Source organism: Macaca thibetana, chromosome 9 (genome assembly GCF_024542745.1).
Source record: "Macaca thibetana thibetana isolate TM-01 chromosome 9, ASM2454274v1, whole genome shotgun sequence".
NCBI lineage: Eukaryota > Metazoa > Chordata > Mammalia > Primates > Cercopithecidae > Macaca > Macaca thibetana.
The window spans coordinates 2,307,816-2,324,780 of NC_065586.1; positions in this window are offsets into that span (position 1 = coordinate 2,307,816).

Below are 16,965 nucleotides of genomic sequence, written 5' to 3' on the forward strand. Positions count from 1 at the left end.
ATAATTTGCCTAAGATCTCAATCATGACAAACTGCTTGCTAGACCTGGTTTGCTGCCCTTGTCTCCTATAAGCAAGACAAATAAAACCCTGTAAAAAGAATTAGAAAAAAAATATCTAAATAAACAATAGGTAAATGTTAGCCGAAGGTCTGTATGTCAGTGGTTACATGAAGGTGATCAGGATCATTTCATTAAAATATTTTTATACATTTGGGAAAACAAATAAAAAACAAATATGCCTGGGAAGATGTTTCTAGATGCATGCCACAAAATATTTATTTGCCTAAAGTGTTTATATGGATGATCTGAGAAATAAATATGGGTTACTTATTTTTCCTTGACTGTGTCAGGGGTTATTTTTCCTTGACTGTGTCAGGGGTAATAAAAGATTAGATTACTAAGTAAAATAAAGTCTCTTTTCCTAGTGAAAATGTCAGAGCTTATAAGATAAGAATAAAGCAATATTTGAGGCGAAATACATATTTCAGTTGAAAATAACATAATAGCTATCATACAAGGGATGGGAAAACACATTCTGGTAGTGAGCATTAAACCAATTCCTTAGAGGAATGGTAGCTCAGGCGTTCACTGCTAAGGGATATAGAAAATAATCTATAACTCCACTGCAAGCACAGAAAAGGCTCCTGACTCATTCTCAGCGTGAGGATTGCAAAACACCAGGCAAGATTCCCTGGGGGCAGGTTTGCAGAAACTCTGAACAGGGCACAGCCTGGGAACAGGTTTGCAGACCCTCTGAACAGGACACAGCCTGGGAATGGGTTTACAGACCCTCTGAAAGGACACAGCCTGGGGACAGGTTTGCAGACCCTCTGAACAGGACACAGCCTGGGGACAGGTTTGCAGACGCTCTGAACAGGACACAGCCTGGGGACAGGTTGGCAGACCCTCTGAACAGGACACACCCTGGGGGCAGGTTGGCAGACCCTCTGAACAGGACACAGCCTGGGGACAGGTTGGCAGACACTCTGAACAGGACACAGCCTGGGGACAGGTTGGCAGACACTCTGAACAGCACACAGCCTGGGAACAGGTTTGCAGACCCTCTGAACAGGACACACCCTTGGGGCAGGTTTGCAGACCCTCTGAACAGGACACACCCTGGGGGCAGGTTGGCAGACCCTCTGAACAGGACACAGCCTGGGGACAGGTTGGCAGACTCTCTGAACAGGACACCACAGCGTGGGGACAGGTTGGCAGACCCTCTGAACAGCGCACAGGTGGACCCTCTGAACAGTACACTGGTGAGACATGGACATTAGCACTCTGCCCTCAAGCACCACCTGTCTGAGAAGCACATCCCTCGCACATCTTTAAGAAGAGGGCGCCGCTGAGGCTGCAGGGTTCTGCCTGCAAAAGGTTTGAGCAAAATAATTATGCAAATGGTTTATTAGTGTATTCCGTGGCTGTGTGCTCCCCGTGTGGTTCAAAGTAAAGCTTTCACTTTGGTGTTAAAGATCCCATATGCCAGAATAGATCGGATTCTCCGTACTTTTAACCCAGCAGGTCATTAAGCTGGAGATCTTGATTTGTCAGCAGTCATTCCTCTATCCAGGGCCTCTCGGGTGCCTGCTTATCAGTTTGCAATTGATCTGAATGGAAAGTGATTTAAGCAAAGAATTGTCTTCACCTCCGAAATAGGGCAAAGCTGACAAATAGAAATACAAGCACATTTAGGAATGCGGCAAACCCAGTTCTCTTATTTCCCTTCCAACTCCTGTTAGAACATGAACATCCTGTGAAGAGCAAGAAATAGAAGCTAGATTAGCTGAATTATTTCCTCTTTTTTGCAGAAAAAGAGCTTGAAAAAAAATATGCTTAAAGACGCCCTGATGAATTTTTATTATCATTATCCCTCTCTGTCTTCGCTGATAATCATTCTCTTCTGAATAGTTACACTGAAAACTTTTGCAATAAAATTCAAATTAGTTATATAATTAGAGTCAATTATGTTAAAGGGGGAAGAGGGACTTCAATTTGCAGCTTTTAATTCTAGAATTCTCCAAATAGTAATTGACACAGAATACAAACAATTCCAATCACGGAAATTAGAATGAGTACCCTCACCTGTCCCTGACATGAACGGAAATTGGCAGGAGCAGCGCATGCAGAATAGTAAAAGACTGTCCTCAATTGTAAATTGATGACGTCCTGCAGAAGATGGAAATCTTGGGCCCAGCCCCGCTTTACCTATAACACATTCCAGGCTGCTTCAAGGCACAGGAATATACTGTGATGCTAGAACGCTGCCTTCATAAGGCTTTTCCATAATCTCCTCGTTGTACACATTTTTATTGAACTCATGGTGCATAGAACCTACTCCAGCTGTCTGTCCATTTCTCTCCATATGTGGTTTGCATTGACCTTATTCTTGGTTCCAAATTGCCATTTAAATATGTGCTGTTACTGAATTTCTCAGAAATCAGTCTGGTTCCCCCAACTTGCTGTCCTGCTGTTAAGGCGTTCTCATCTTAGTCTTGCTTGGATATTGAGCATTATGCTTTGAAAACTAATAGGTCTATCATAATTTTAATTTAATTGCATTTTATTATTATAGATGTTGAAAGGTGTGGACATTTTGTTCTGAGTTTCATATTATTTCTAAATCTGCTTTCTGGCTTTTCACTTCTTGACCCGAGTACAGCTCCTTGAGAAAAGGTTCAGGTTGCACTGCAGAACCAGGAGCCTGGTGGAGCAGGTAATACAACTGGCTGACCTACTTTGTCAGGGCCTTCTGAACACCATCTCAAAGACCAGTGGCACTAAAATCTTCATCACCCTGACATAGCCAATGAGTTAAGAATGCAATGATTTTAAGGTGGTTTAAAAAAAAATAGGCTGACAAAACCGGTTCAATCAGTGAAATAGGTAAGGCTCATTTTTATTCCATAATTTAGTTTCTCTCCTTCTTTTTTAAAAAGAAAACCAGGTCAGCAAAATTGTGGAAGTGTTGTATAATAATCACTACAAATCACTTAGAGTTCTGGTTCAAGGGGTTTTAACCTGGTAATAAATTATCCTTCTGAGATGAGACTCAGAGTTAATTATGTCCATTACTCTAATTTTATTTCATATCTAGAGGAGAACTAAGGAGAAGAGATCACAAATAGCTCACTACCAAAAGCAGCTACATTTTCCCTTTATTATACTAAAGAATATTCTAAATGGACCACACCATCCCCAACAGTGGGCCTTTCATTTTATGCTGAACAAAGAACCAAAAAATTGACTGATAGGAGAGCTGAGAAGTAATTTCTCTCTTTGTGACATCCATGAAAACTGCACCGTGTCATCATCGCTCCTCCCAGGCCATTAAGAAAGAATCTGTCCTTCCCAGCCAGGCATTTTATACTAAACCTGGGATGGTGCACTCCCTCCCTACCCAAGGACTTGGGCTGTAACACAGGGAAAGCCTAATTAACCAGAAACCACTTAATCAATCCAAATTCTCCCTGAAGTTGTAGGTAGATCACCAAATCATAATCAAGTAAGCCTGATCAGAAATTTAGACAAAAAATCCTTTACTGAAAAATCAACCTAACTATCTTTGCTGTCTCTATAATGAAATGGAGTTTCTGAGCAATTATTCTACGAACCTCAAGTATTTCAGTCATTAAGAAGATATGGTTATTAGTCTGTACTTACTTGTGATGGAAATGTAACTTGACTATTTCAGAATAATTTCTAAGCACTCAGCCTTAAAAAAAGATGGCTTCTCAGATAGAATTTCTCATTGCTCAACAAGAATGCTTGAAGCTGTTACATAGTTTCTTAGCATTTAGGGTAATAAATATTCATGCTAGCTAGGTGCAGTGCTTCAAGCCTGAAATCCAACACTTTGAGGGCAAGAGGATTGCTTGAGCCCAGGAATTCAAGACCAGCCTGGGCAACATAAAGAAACCCCTTTTCTACAAACAATAATAATAATAACAACAATAAATTAGGTGTGGTGTCACGTGCCTGTGGTCCAAGCTACTCAGGAGGCTGAGGTGGGAGGATTGTTTGAGCCCAGGAGGTTGAGGCTGCAGTGAGCTGGGATTGTACCGATGTACTTTAGTCTGAGTGACAGAGTAAGACCCTGTCTTGGTAAATAAATAACTAAATACATAAAAATAAACATTCATGCTATATATGCTGTTCTGCAGTAGAGAACATATATTGTAAAATATACAAAATTTGAAATTTTTCTATGGGACATTTTACTTTTTTCAAAGACGTTAACATTTATGTCTGCCAAACTTAATCCCTCTTTTTTCGTATTCTTATTTCTTGAAAGATTAGACCAGATCTTCTCTTCTATGCTGTGATCAACTAAAAAATAAGCCTGTAATGCCTTCATATTAAATTGGAAGATACATGCATATGAAGCATACAGGTCGTTCTTACTCCAGCTCAGCTCTCTGCTTTTCAGGGGCACAAATGTCAGACAATCCGAGCCGTGGGCCCCCAGCTCCCTTGAGCATATCTAGAAATGGTCATTCTTGTGCGAAAGTTTGCCGGATTGTCCTGGCTGGGTATGTTTTACACAAAGTAGCTCTGAAATTTTTCTCTAATCATTGCCCCCAAAATTGTTAAGTAAATCTCTCTTTTGCGCCTGGTAGCATGCCCTGTGATGCCACCTTACCCAGCTGGCAGTACTTCCTGTGAATTGGTCAGTGAAAAGGAGCCTGGATGTTTCCATACTGACGGTTGCCCAGCCAGGGGGTGAGATGCCAGGTCCCCTTGCCTTGGGCCTGCTGTAGTGTGAGCAGCTAGGACAGGGTCCCTCCTCCCTCATCCCTCTGAAGAGGAGGAAAGCCTCCCACTCTTATTTTGGACGATCCCAGGGACATCTCAGGCTTTCTCTCTCCTTTTCTAATGTCTTCTTCCCTAGAGCTTGATTCCGTGTTTGCCGAGGGACATGCATTGATTGTGGGACCTCCAGTTCCTTTGACTCTTTATACTTAAGGGCATAGGTGGCACCAGATTTTGTCTTTACAATGCTGTGTGTTTCATCCTCAATTTTGATACCAAACTGACAATTCCAGGGCACTAAGAAAAGACCCACCCATGCAGAACATCATTGCAAGCAAGACTAGCAAGGCTGTTTCTGTCTTACAAAGCACCCAACTTGAGATTGCAGAGCAGGGTTACCTCAGCAAATAAAAGAATAAAAGAATAAGCAGTTATATTAGCAGAGATTGCAGAACAGGATTACCTCAGCAAATGAAAGGATAAGCAATTATATTAGCTTAGCTGATATCATTACGGCTGAAGTTTGCTTTAACGACACAATGCTCTATATATTGTTATATATAATGTTATATGTAATATTATATATGTTACGTTTATATATAATATATATTAGCTAATAATTTGTGTACTTGCAAATTTGTTATAAACTAATTTGTTGTATGTAATAAATTAGCTTATAACAAATACATATAGTATATAATAAATTAGCTTATAACAAATACATATAGTTATATATATTATATATGTTAGCTTACAACAAATTTGCAAATATACAGATAATAAAATAGATTATTACATATATTTTTATATATATTACATATATATAAAATTTGCAATCATCCAGAGGTGCTTAAACGATTAGGTGAAAGATGGATGGAAACTTTGTAACAGGTGGGTCAGGCTGACAACACTTTAAACCACTGATCATTAGTTGATCACAATGAAAAGTAGAACAACTCGACTTCTTTTTTCAGAGCATAAGTAAAAAATGAACTTTATAGAAGTAAGATATTTAAGAAGCATGTTAACCAAATTAAAATTATTTTGATACAGAATATTAAAAATTTATTTATTTTAAGTGTGAGGACAGTATTATAGTTATGCTTATTTTAAAAAGCACTAATCTATTAGAAATACTAAATAATTATGGAAGAAATGATATGACAGCTGAAGCTTGCTTTAACATATTTAAATAAATAAGAAACAATAAACACGTGGTATAAAAGAAGAAACAAGATTTGTGACTATTGATAATTACTGAAGAAGATAATGGAAACATTACATTATTTTTTAATTCTGCCATTTTTCTAGAGATCGCCACATGTCACTTGTTTTGTTTGCTTTTTCAATCACTGTGGACCCCATTGATAACTCTTAGGTTTGACTCTGGCATTGTCTTTATTATCTAAACATGCTCCCAATATTTTCATACTGTGCTCTTATGCGAAGGTGTCAAACCAGAGGTTAGCAGGCCAGGGTCTTCGCCTCTCGCAGCCTTAGCAGGGTTTCCAATGGGTTTGTTGTATGGAAAGTACCAAGGACCATCCTTGGTCCCATAAATCATTAGCCCCTCCTGAATTCCCACTAGAAAGCACAGAGCCACTTAACACTTTTTTTGGACGCCCATCAGTACAATACTTGGGTCTCATTCGGAGGCCTCGCCCTGTGTACTGGCTCAGATGACAAAGGAGAGTGGAGTGAATCTTGGACTGATGATTGGAACCCACCCCGCAAGCAGCCACTGCAGGGTCTCCAGGGAAAGAAAGGCTGCATCTCTGGGGCAGAGGGTTGGGCTACATCTGCTGACTCAGAGGGTCCAGGGGAATCCGGGAGTTTAAGGGTATTGTCCATCCCTTATTTCAGGGTTCTACTAATTCCCTATGAGATATAAGACTCACAGCAGGACAGCTGTCGATGGAGTTTCCTTATATATCCACGACTTCTATAACCAGATTCTGAGCCTTATTTTCTGCAGTCTTCCCTCTGCTGTAGGAGAGAATTGTTTAATTGCTGTTTGGAGACCTTCTGGCACTTACAAAATAAGCTGAGTCAGCCTCAGGAATGATGACTCACTGACCCATAGTGAACTTGGAAACTGCTGTACAGAATACACAGATGCACAACTTAAACTCAGAAGCATATTTCTCAGTCCTGGAAGCTAGAACTCCAGGATCCAGGCATCATCAGAGTTGGTTCCTGGTGAGGTCTCGCTTTCTGGCTTACAGGGGGCCACATACTCACTGTGTCATCTTCACTCACACACACCTGGCTGCACCTGTTTCTTCTCCGTGTATACAAAAAGAGAGACACAGAGAGAGAGAGAGAGATCCAATGCCTCATCTTATAAGGGCACCAGTTCTATAGGACGAGCGAGGGCCCACTCTTACATCTCATTGAGCCTTCATCACCTCCTTAAAGGCTTCATCTCCAAATACAGCCACATTGGGAGTTAGGGCTTCGACATATAAATTTGGTGGGACAAAATGTGCCCCATATCAGACATAATATAAGCATATTGAACATTAGAAAGATTTTTACTGGAAGGAAAACAATACGGGGAAACAGAACTAGAAGATTGGAAAATCAGTAAGGGAGCTATTAAGAGATTCCACATACGATGTACTGGACCCATGGTCTGAACATGGATTAGAGTTATGTACAAACATTCTGAAGAGAGATTTAACACGAATTAGTAAGTGAGTTTGTGTGCAGAGTTGGGAGAAAGCTGAGCTATCGAGATGGCAGCGAACCTTTCCATGAGGACTTTGGTGTACCTGGGTGAGCGATACAGAACAGCTGAGCTATACGAGATGACCACAGATTCTTTCGTCAGGCCCTTGGTGTACCACGGTGAGCGGTGAGGAGCAGCTGACGGAGGACACACGAAAGAGAAAGGAGGCGTAGTTCTGGGCCTGCGTAAGTAAAAACGGAAACACAGGCATGGCTTTAAACAGTGTTTGAAGGTCCAACTATGCAGAGAGGTCCTTGTGGGGAACTGGAGAAGCAGAAAAAAGGGAAGGAAAATCGAACATCTCAGGGTGGAGGAAAGGTCGAGGCTGACAAGGACACAACTGAAGGCCACCAGCAACAGTTCAAACCACTTCCCCTCCCATGGGAGACACAGCAGTGGTTCTGTAACCTGGAGCTGGGACTTGCAAGAGGAGGTTCAGTTCTTCTGTAACTGGAACCGTCGTGATCTGCTGTCTCCTGAAAACTGGCTGACAGTGCACAGAACCAGGGTTTACCCTGCAAACGCCCCTATTCAGTGCTAGGATGTTTGAGTGCAAGCCTATATGTAGAAGTGAGCACGATGCTGTGATAAAATGTGTGTACCTGGAGTTTTGGAGAAAAAAAAAAGAAAGCAGAATACACCCATTGCTATTCCAAGGCAGCAAAGAAATTGTGACACCTTCAAACAGATACACACAAAATATCCATTTTGTTTCTCTAATGGGTCTAACGAGAGTGATGGTAGCAACAGCCAGGTAAGGTGAATGGAGATTTAAACATAAGCTCATTTCAATCTGCATACTTAATGTTTCAATCAAAATGTCCCATAATTAAACTTTTAAATAGTTCATATTCTCCAAGAAAAGCTAAGAAAAGGGGAGAGGGAATCCTGTAATATTCAATGAAACAAAAATTAACCTCTGAGGAAATTCATCTAAAAAATCACACTGAGGGAGATGCTACATTAGTTTTGAGATGCCTGTGGAATAGCCAGAGGAGATATTTATCAGCCTTTTCTCACACTGATACGGAGAAATACCCGAGACTGGGTAGTTTATAAAGGAAAGGGGTTTAATTGACTCACAGTTCCTCATGGCTGGGGAGGCCTCAGGAAACTTACAATCATGGCAGAAGGCAAAGGAGTGGCAGGTACCTTCTTCACAGGGCGGCAGGAAGGAGTGAGTGCAAGCAGGGGAAATGACAGATGCTTATCAAACCATAAGATCTCATGAAACTTGCTCACTCTCACGAGACCAGCATGGGAGAAACCACCTCCCTGATCCAATTACTTCCACCTGGTCCCGCCCTTGACATGTGGGGAATATGGGAATTGCAGTTCAAGGTGAGATTTGGGTGGGGACACAGAGTAAAACCATATCAAGATACATATATACATACATACATATTAATACATATATACATATATATATATATAGTGTGTGTGTTCTCTATCTACCTATCATTTAAAAAATCAAGCTGGGAAAAATATTCTTCCAACTCAACCCTCAGATGCTTGTTCTGTGCAGCTCTGGGTAATGATGACGCTGCCCAGAGATGAGAATGCGTCCAGGAAACCAGGAAGAGGCCAAGGTGAATCTCAGAGAAACTAAGTACAGAAATCTCAGGACACATTACAACACTAAAAGGAATTGTATTCCAGAAATCAGGTTATCGATCTAAAATTATTTTTATTAGTTTGCAAATTGTATATGATGAAAACTTATACTATTTTAAAACAGAAAAAAAATTCAATGAGAGGAATTCAGGCAGAGGAAAACGTACCAAAAAATGCAAAACACAAACAAAAACCCAGTAAGAATGTTCTTAGTCACCCATGAGTTTCTGGCCATACATCATGAGGAACAGACAACAATTTTATGTTAAAATCAAATCTTTTTAATACCATAGTCAATATTGTCCGATCAATTTGGTGGTATTATTGAAACAATTACAATAACAAAACTGAAGGTCTCTTGGGCACTCTATAACGTCAATCAAATATGATGACTTATCTTTAAATTACCATTCAATAGCCTTTTAAGTGTATTGATTTGAAACTTTTTATCAATGCTATTAGCATCACTAGTAAAAATGATCATTGATTATGTACATAACATTTGCTAGCATAAGCACTAAAAGTTTTTCTATTTATTATCTCTAATTCATACAAGAATTTTCAAGATGATAATTGTTTTTCCTATTTTAAATATTGAAAAAAATAGGCTCAGATTAATTAATTAAGTTGGTTAAAGGCACGCAGTAAATACTGCATTTGTATTGTGAGTGCAGGCTAACCTGCTCCAATGAAAGTAATTTTTTTTTTCTATTTGGGAGCTCTTTTACAAACATAGTTAACTGATTTTTGAAAGAAAATCTCTGAGAATGGTTTAAATATGTATGAACCTTAATTAGTACATAGTACCTGGTAGTACCATTGAGAAAGTAAGGGCTTCTTTTTCACACAACAGGACAAGAAAATCATTCTCACAGAAAAAACCAAGCACTGGGTTTTATAACATATCTATGTGCGCCTTCCTCTTTTTCTGGCTGCTTTGTGAAGAAAATGACATAAGCAAATGTGCTCACACACACATAAGCACAGCCTTCTCTAAGACAGAGATTCTGTCCTCTTGTTCTAATTTGGGGTATTATAAAAGTTAAAGCAGAACCTTTGTTCTAATTTGAGATACTAGAACAATTAAACCAGAGAAACACAGCTGAACACAAAACTGAAACAGAAGTGAAGATCACGCTGTCTGTTACATAAACTTCACTTTCAATCCCAGATCAATGCATTGAGAGAGAGAATCAAATGTTTATCTCGGAAAAATGCCAGGGTTCGAGGAAAGGAAGGAGCTGGAAGGGTGATGTCCACACATCTTGCCATGGCCCCTCTGCCCCTTAGAAGAGCTTTGGGTTTCACCATTTTTTCTTTTCATTCTAGGTCATTCTCTTCAGCACAAATGGTTGGGTCATACAAAGAAGCTACACAAATAAGAAGGGACCTGATGGAGTTCCTTGGATATTCACGTTTCTCAGAACATTATTAGTTGCCTTTTATCCATAGACAAAGTAGTAGGTGTGGTGCAAGTGTATTGAGGAGGTGTGAAGGTGGCAGGTGTGGTGCAGGTGTATTGAGGAGGTGTGAAGGTGGCAGGTGTGGTACAGGTGTATTAAGGAGTTTTGGTCATGGCAGGTGTGGTGCAGGTGTATTAAAGAGCTGTGATGGTGGCAGGTATAGAGGTGGCAGGTGTGGAGGTGGCAGATGTGGTGCAGGTGTATTGAGAAGATGTGGATGTGGCAGGTATGGAGGTGGCAGGTGTGGTACAGGTATATTGAAGAGTTGTGGTGGTAGCAGATGTGGAGGTGGCAGGTGTGGTACAGGTGTATTGAGGAGGTGTGAAGGTGGCAGGTGTGGTGCAGGTGTATTGAGGAGGTGTGAAGGTGGCAGGTGTGGCGCAGGTGTATTGAGGTGGTGTGAAGGTGGCAGGTGTGGCGCAGGTGTATTGAGCAGGTGTGAAGGTGGCAGGTGTGGCGCAGGTGTATTGAGGAGGTGTGAAGGTGGCAGGTGTGGCGCAGGTGTATTGAGGAGGTGTGAAGGTGGCAGGTGTGGTGCAGGTGTATTGAGGAGGTGTGAAGGTGGCAGGTGTGGTGCAGGTGTATTGAGGAGGTGTGAAGGTGGCAGGTGTGGTGCAGGTGTATTGAGGAGGTGTGAAGGTGGCAGGTGTGGTGCAGGTGTATTGAGGAGGTGTGAAGGTGGCAGGTGTGGTGCAGGTGTATTGAGGAGGTGTGAAGGTGGCAGGTGTGGTGCAGGTGTATTGAGGAGGTGTGAAGGTGGCAGGTGTGGTGCAGGTGTATTGAGGAGGTGTGAAGGTGGCAGGTGTGGTGCAGGTGTATTGAGGAGGTGTGAAGGTGGCAGGTGTGGCGCAGGTGTATTGAGGAGGTGTGAAGGTGGCAGGTGTGGTGCAGGTGTATTGAAAAGGTGTGGAGATGGCAGGTGTGGTGCAGGTGTATTGAGGAGGTGTGAAGGTGGCAGGTGTGGTGCAGGTGTATTGAGAAGATGTGGAGATGGCAGGTGTGGCGCAGGTGTATTGAGGAGGTGTGAAGGTGGCAGGTGTGGTGCAGGTGTATTGAGGAGGTGTGAAGGTGGCAGGTGTGGTGCAGGTGTATTGAAGAGGTGTGGAGATGGCAGGTGTGGTGCAGATGTATTGAGGAGGTGTGAAGGTGGCAGGTGTGGTGCAGGTGTATTGAGGAGGTGTGAAGGTGGCAGGTGTGGTGCAGGTGTATTGAGGAGATGTGGAGATGGCAGGTGTGGCGCAGGTGTATTGAGGAGGTGTGAAGGTGGCAGGTGTGGTGCAGGTATTTTAAGGGTTTGTGGAGGTGGCAGGTGTGGTGCAGGTATTTTAAGGGTTTGTGGGGGTGGCAGGTGTGGTGCAGGTGTGGTGGTTAACCCCAAGCATCTTGTAGCATAAAAAATCCATGAGGCAATGAATACACACATGCATACCATGAGCAGGGCGTGACACGGGGGCACAGCAGAACCTCTTCACTCAGACAGTGAATTTCAATTAAAAGGCAAAAATTGTCAGAGTGAATTTAAAAAAGGACCAAACCATATGCTATCTAAAAGATCTCCACTCGAATATAAAGAATTACATCAGTTAACAGCAAAGCGATAGAGAAAGATACACCATGGTAACCCTAATCAAAAGAAAGCTGGAGGAACGATGTTAATTTCACACAGAGCCAACTTCAGTGCAAGGAAAATGATCACGGATAAAGCACAGCACTACATCATAATAAAGGGGTCAACTTTTCAAAAAGACACACAAATCCTTACATTGCAGGCACCTAAGCACAGAGCACCAAAATGCATGAGGCAAAATCTCATAGAACTACAACAAGCGATAGATGGATCCACTACAATAGCTGGAGACCGTGACAGTCCTCTATCAGAGATGGGCAGAGCCCGCAGGCAGGAATTCAGGAAAGACACAGAAGAGAACTCAGCAGCACCATCAAGTAATGGGACATTATGGCAACTTCACCCAACCACAGCAGAATACACACTCTTCTCAGGACCACCCGGAACATTCACCAAGGTAGGCCATATTCTGGCACATAAAACGTACAATTTTAAAAAATCACATAAGATATATTTTCAGACCAGAATGGAATTAAAGTAGAAGTCAACAACAGTGAGATAACTGGAAAATTCCTAAATATTTAGAAACGAAACAAAAGAACTCCTATGGATCAAAGCTGAAGTCTCAAGATAAATTAAAATATACGTGATCAAATTATTAAAGAAAAACTTATATATATATATATATATATATGTGGCAGTGATCAGAAGAAAATGTTTACTATGAAATGTATACCTTAGAAAATAATAAAGATCTAAAATCAATAACCTAAGCTTCAACCTTAGGGAACTAAGGAAAGAAGACCAATTTAAAAGCTAAAGTACTTGGAAGAAAAAGTAACAAAAATTAGAATAGAAGCCAATAACATTGAAAACAGAAAAACAATACAGAAAATCGAAGAAAACAAAAGCCGGAAAGCCAGGCACGGCGACTGGAACCTGCAACCCCTGTGCTTTGAGAGGCCGAGACAGGAGGATCACTGGAGGTCAAGAGGTCGAGGCGTCATTGAGCTATGATCTTGACACTGCACTCCAGCCTGGGTGAAAAAACAAGATCCTGTCTCAAAAAAAAAAAAAAAAAAAAAAACCTGGTTGTTTGAAAAGATCATTAAAATCAATAAACCTCTATCTAGGCTCATGAGAAAAGAGGGAGAATTACCAATGGTAAATTACCAACATCAAAAATGAAAGTGGGGTCATCACTACTGATCTCGTGGTCACTAAAAGGAAAATAAAGGTAGACCACAAACAGTTTTCTGCCCACAATTTTGATAACTTACATAAAATAGACCAATTCCTTGAATGACAATCAACCAAAACTCACCCAAGGAGAAACAGATAATCTGAATAGCCCAAAACTATTAATGAATTGAATTAATAATTAATAATCTTCCAAAAAAGAAAACCCCAGGCCCAGATAGTCTTACTGGTGAATTCTACCAAAGATTTAATATAGAAATAATTCCCGTTCTGATTTCTTCCAGAAAATTGGGAAAACAGAAGGAACACGTTTTAACTTATTCTACGAGGCAAGAATTATCCTGATGTCAAAATCAGTTACACAATGCAAGAAAAGCTAAATCCACACCAGCGTCGCTCTTGATCATAGATGCAAATCATCAGACATATATTAGCAGAATGAACCCAACAATGCATAAAAATAATTAGAAACCTTAAAAAAGTAGCATTTACCAGCCATGTGAGCCTAGTTTAAAATTTTAAAATAATCAATGTAATCCATCACATCACACAGCTAAAGAGGAAAAATCATTTTTCTCAGTTGCTAAAAGAGATACACCTAAAAACCTTTGTGACTACTGAAGTTGCATTTCAAATGATTCTGAGTTTCCAGGCTGCTGAAACAAAGAAACCTGAACACATCTGATTTGTTATGTGATAGGCTTATGGTAAAAAGAAGGGCAGGGACGAATTTTTTGTCTTCATAATACGTTATAATTATAAATGATTTAAAATATAAATTTTGTAACATTGATGCAAGTTGAATTTTTATTTCCTTTTTTAGTTAAATCATATTATATTTGATAAGAAATAGAACCCCTTAATAGAAGGAAACACTATAGATGCAGCCTGTTATATACTAATCAAGAAAGACTCAAGGATATTAAATCAGCATCACTGCTTTTAAGCTTGAATTAGCTTTTATTTTACAAATGTATGTAAAGAAGAATATGCAGCCATTATATTATTACAGATAGTAAGTGGGGCCTTCAGTCTTAGAAAAGCTTTACTTTCATTCTATGAAAAATGGAAGGCTTTCTGTGACAATATTTTCCTCTTTGTTTCAGTCACTAGAAAATCCAGAGTCCATCCTGAAATTCAACTTTAATAGTCATGGAAAAGCTCATGATGTATTTTAATAAACCAACTTCTCCTTATGTTAATTTTACTATTATATTGATTTTTCAGGCAGTCTTGAATGAAGGTTTCCTTACTGTTCTAACAAGTGTCGAAATAATTTTTTTCTTTTACGGAACTCAAAGAAAAAATACTATCACCAAAATAATAACTCAAAAACAGATGTCATTTAGCAGTCATAGTGACATTAATTCTATGGATGAAGCATGAGATTAGAAGTCAAGTCATTTAATTTCTCTTACACTGCAGTGTGATTTCTGCTAACATTAATTGTTACAACTTTTCTTTATCTTCCAACCTTTTGCTGTTCCTCCTCTTCCTCATCACTCACCTTAGTTTTCTGCTTCTTTGTCAGAGGCCATGTCTTTCTCCATCGTGTGACAAACAATGTTTCCTGAAATAAGACTCTGACTGGTGTCACAGGGCTTTGTCACAGGTGTCTTCCTCCCATATGCTTTCTGAAAGAGTAATTTTTGTTTCTTTATTCAACTTAAGTTCTTTACTATTTAGTTTTCCAGAGAGGAGAAAGCATAGATCTCGTCCCTGCACCACGCCTAGGGGAAGAATCCCTCCCTAGACAGGCCACATCAGAAGGCCACCGCCCTGCTGGTTAAAACACTGCACTGCTGGTTCCTCTGCTTTTATTTTTGATGGTTTCCATCATCTAATCTATTTACCATGCAGAATCAGAGCACATCTCTTAAAAATACATTAAACAGCCAGGCGCGGTGGCTCAGGCCTGTAATCCCAGCACTCTGGGAGGCCGAGGCGGGCGGATCACGAGGTCAGGAGATCGAGACCATCCTGCCTGACACGGTGAAACCCCATCTCTACTAAAAATACAAAAAACTAGCCGGGCGCAGTGGAGGGCGCCTGTGGTCCCAGCTACTCGGGAGACTGAGGCAGGAGAATGGTGGGGACCCGGGAGGCGGAGCTTGCAGTGAGCTGAGATCCAGCCACTCACTCCAGCCTGGGCGACAGAGCGAGACTCCGTCTAAAAAAAAAAAAAAAAATACATTAAACAACGACATTCCCATACCTGAAACCTTTCCATTCTAGCTGCCTGAGACTCCCTCCTTGTCAGTCTCTGTAAATTTATCTTCAATCCCTCACTCTTTGCTCAGGAAGTTCCGCACACACTCCCTATCTCCTCCCCTCTTCCTCCTCCTTCTCCCCTTTTCCTCCTCCTCCTCCTCCCCTCCCCCTCCCTCTTTCCATCGTCCCTCCCCTGTCTCCTTCCTTATCCTGCTTCTTTTGTTCTGGTAAGAACACTAAACATGAAGTCTCCCCTATTAACAGGTTTTTAAGTGCACAGTAGTATTAGCTGCAGACGTGGTGCACAGCAGATCTCTGGAACTTATGCATTTTCTATTCCTGAAACGTTATACCTTTGAACAGAAACGCCTCAGTCCACCTCCCCTCAGTCACTGCCAAGCACCATGCTACTCTCTGAATCTAACATCTTTAGAAACCTCATAGAAGTGAGATTATGCAGTATTTGTCTTTCTACGTATTGCTGAGTCACATCCCGCAGGTTCATCCATGTTGTCCCACATGGCAGGATTCCCTTCTTTTTTGAAGCTGAATAATATTCCATTCCATACACACACACACACACACACACACACTGCATTTTCTTCATCCACCAATGGACACTGAAGCTGTTTCCATATCTTGGCTATTATGGATAATGCTCCACTAAATATGGAAGAACAGATATTTCTTCAAGATCCTGACTTCAGTTCTTCTGGATACACTCCCAGAAATGAAGTGAGATTGCTGAATCATATAATAGTTCTATTTTTAATTTTTTGAGGCACTGCGTTACCGTTTTCCACAGTGGCTGAGTCACCGTGTGCACAAGGGTTCCTTCTCTGCATCCTCATTGACACTTGTCATCTTTTGTTTTCTGATAATAGCCATAATTTCTAGAAAAACATAGAAGAAAAGCTTCATGACATTGGTCTTGACAGTTTCTGGAATATGATACCAAAAGCACAGGCAACAAAAGCAAATATAAAAGCAAAGTAAAACTACATCAAACTACAAAGTTTCTGCACAGCAGAGAAAACAATTCATAGACTGAAAAGCCAACCTACAAAATGGCAGAAAATATCTGCAAACCATACAGCTGATAAGGGGTTAATGTCCAAACACACGAGGATCTCCTAAAACTCAATAGCAGAATCATCATCATCATCATCATCATCATCATCATCATCATCATCGTCATCATCTTACTTGAAAATGGGCAAACAGCCTGAACACACATTTCTCCAGAGAAGACGTACGCGTGTCCAGTAGGCATAAGAAAAGCTGCTCAACATCACCCACCGTCAGGGAAATGCAAATCACAACCGCAATTAGGACACTCCCACAGCTTCTCAAACACAGCAGCGCTCCTTCCTCTCATGGCACCAGTGCTTGGTCTCCTCTGAGAGGCCCCCTCACCCCAGGCCCAT